The following is a 3,249-nucleotide window of genomic DNA, read 5'->3' on the forward strand; positions in this document are numbered from 1 at the left end:
CTGGTCTTCCCGCCTATTCTAGGCACTAAAACATACTGACACGTACACCGCTCCCATGCATATGTGTCCCATACATTTGTATTTAACAATTTCTCTTTTTTTAATCTAAGTGAACCACTTGAAAGGGCTCCCAGGCATAACTTAATAATTCTTAACAAAATGGCAAAGTCATTGTGCTTGGCAGTCACCGAGGGGTACCCACAAAGACAGGGATCTCAGCTCTCCCAGGTCTGCACCTGATAAGCTCACCCAGGTCAAGTCTTTTCTGTGTGTGTTGGGCTCTGTGTGTGTGTGTTGGGCTCTGTGTGTGTGTGTTGGGCTTTGTGTGTGTGTGTGTTGGGCTCTGTGTGTGTGTGTGTGTTGTTTTGGGCTGTGTGTGTGTGTGTTGGGCTCTGTGTTGTGTGTGTGTTGGGCTGTGTGTGTGTGTGTTGGGCTCTGTGTGTGTGTGTGTTGGGCTGTGTGTGTGTGTGTTGGGCTCTGTTTGTGTGTTGGGCTCTGTGTGTGTGTGTGTGTTGGGCTCTGTGTGTGTGTGTTGGTGTGTGTGTGTGTGTGTTGGGCTCTGTGTGTGTGTGTTGGGCTCTGTGTGTTGGGCTCTGTGTGTGTGTTGGGCTGTGTGTGTGTGTGTGTGGCACTGTCTGTGTGTGTGGCTCTGTGTGTGTGTGTGTTTGTGGCTCTTTCTGTGTGTGTGTGTGGCTCTGTGTGTGTGCGTGCGTGTGGCTCTGCGTGTGGCTCTGCATGTGGCTCTGTGTGTGGCTCTGTGTGTGTGTGGGCACGTGTGGCTCTGTGTGTGGCTCTGTGTGTGTGTGTGTGTGTGTGTGTGTGTGTGTGTGTGTGTGTGTGTGTGCAAATGCAATAGGTCTTGCAGTTGCAAGAGATTAAGCTATTGGCATTGTAAATGACAAAGCCATTTATTTATATGTTTTAAAAACAAAAATAATGTCATGAGCAATGCCAATAGCTCTAACTTTAACAAAGACGAGACCATTCCATTGTAAATGCTTGTTAACAGTGGCTGTTAATGATGGCAAATTTACTAGAATGCCATAAAACTGATGTTTATTTCCTATTTATGCTCTTTGGCTTCAAGGGAGTGACAGCGTCTAAAGCCTGGCCAATCGGTTTGTTACACTCACTTGACATCAAGTTTATATCTTGCTTAGAATTGAAGAAGGGTGCTGGGGTTGACTATATGGGTTTATTGAAGGAGGTCCTGGTAATTTTATCCATGATCTGCCTACAGAGGGTCTCAAGTACCCCAAAGATACAGGGTCATAATTTCCCTTTATTTGAAACTGAACCCAAAATAATCGGACCATAAAATCCTGATAGGTATTCCTACTTGAACTGTCTTACTCAAGGTACAAGCCCCTTTTCCTAAGAAGAGTACAACATGTGTTCTTCCATGTTTAACACTGCTAAGGAGCATTGGAAGTCTTTACTGTCAATATTATTTAGAGCATCCCACCTGATATTTAAATCCTCAACACTTAAACATTGGAGGAATTTACAATGGATGGTGGATGAAAGTCTGCTAAATTAGAGACAATATTTGGACAAATATCACAGAGGGCAAATGTTATAAATTGGGTTGGTGGCTGCCTGGGGTATGAACCTTAGTCAAGCAGCAACCACAATCCTAGTCTGGGTAAGACGCAGGTAACCCCTAAATTAACCTGTGCTCACTCACTGGTTGCTTGGCACAGATCATTCAGGCTTAACTTAGAGGCAATGTGTAAAGTGTTTGTGCAACACTTCAAACAGTAAAATAGTGAACATTCCACATAAAAAGATTCCACACCATGTTAGAAAAATAGAGCTTAATTTAATAAATATTAGAACATTGGAATGTTGAGAGCTCCATTAAAAAAAATGGAGTGCTCCGGGCTTATAATGGCTGGTATAAGCCTGGAGCTCCAACATTCCAATGTTTCTTTGTTCACAGCTCTGGCTGTGAACAAAGGCTTCAGGGAACCTGAGGGGATTCCAATCCCCTCACCTCCCAAAAGGCTTTGTTTTTTTGTTAGAACATTCTGTCCTCTAGTGACAGAATGTTCTAATAGCCTTATAGCCCTTCGTAGATGGGCTATACCGCTATTAAAGTCCCTTTCCCTTGTTAAAGGCCCTCTCCTTCGGCTCGGGGCCTTTAATGCTGGAGAGGGCCTTTAATAGCCGGTATAGCCCTCTACGGCGGGCAATAAGGCTATAATACAAGACCAAAACAAGATCAGAAAAAGTGGAGGAGGAAGGCAAAATGTTAGGGATAACTCTGCAGAGAAGGCCATTTTCCAACATGACCTCCCTCAGCCTAAAGCCATGGTAGGTTTCTTATATTAACACAAGTCCACTTCAAAGTAGATAGACATAGCTTCCTCTTTTCGACTTCTGGATACAGCACTGTTGAAGATTTATTGGCTTTCCTTGCATGTATAATTCTTGGTATATGCTTCAATCTTTCAATAAAAAGATTTAATACTAAAGCCAGGGTAGACTAGTCAATATTTTGATGGACTTCACCGCTTAGGCAATAGAACGTGGACAATGGTCCTCTACTGCAAAGGTACTTGTCAGTTCTATGCCATTCTGAATCCAGTAGGCAGTCAATATCACAATGGCCAATAAAGTCATGTAGCCCATTTCACACCTTGGATCCGAATTCTGTCCCCAACTCAAGGAAAACTCTGTCCTTAAGAACAGTTACCAACAGAGGTCACTGACAGCTGTTAGTGTCAGTGCCAAAAGCCAGGCCCGGGCCATCCACTGATCGGTGGAGGCTCTTAGTGGGGATATAGGGTACACCTCTATTCCAGCCTTGGGGCTGCCAAGGAGTTCCCTAGGGCTTCTGAGGTTTTTCTGATCTCTGAGGTGTCTCTGAGTGGGGGCAGTAGTCCTAGGTGCCTTGCACCCTACTTTCACCAGTTCAGGGGTGGTATCCTGAAAGTGGCCTTTCAACTCAGGGTCTGCAGCATGAGGCTGAACAGTGGGCGGGGGCAAGTCCTCTCTCCCCCTGCCCCTCCATCTGGGCTCGAGTTCCCTCCGTTTGGGAGCGGGACCCCTGGAAAACGGAACTGTCAGGGAACCCTTGGGGGCCACTCCTCCTAATTCTGACACCGGGGGCAACTCATTCCCCCGAATAGAGTCTGTGGGAATCTGGGGACTAACAATGACCCTTCTCTGAGTCACCCCCCCACCTCATTCTGGGGATATTAGGGCCAAAGGATGGAAAAAGTCCTGCCGATGGGCCTGAGTTAC

This window comes from Lissotriton vulgaris, chromosome 3_1 (genome assembly GCF_964263255.1).
Source record: "Lissotriton vulgaris chromosome 3_1, aLisVul1.2, whole genome shotgun sequence".
NCBI classification, from domain to species: domain Eukaryota; kingdom Metazoa; phylum Chordata; class Amphibia; order Caudata; family Salamandridae; genus Lissotriton; species Lissotriton vulgaris.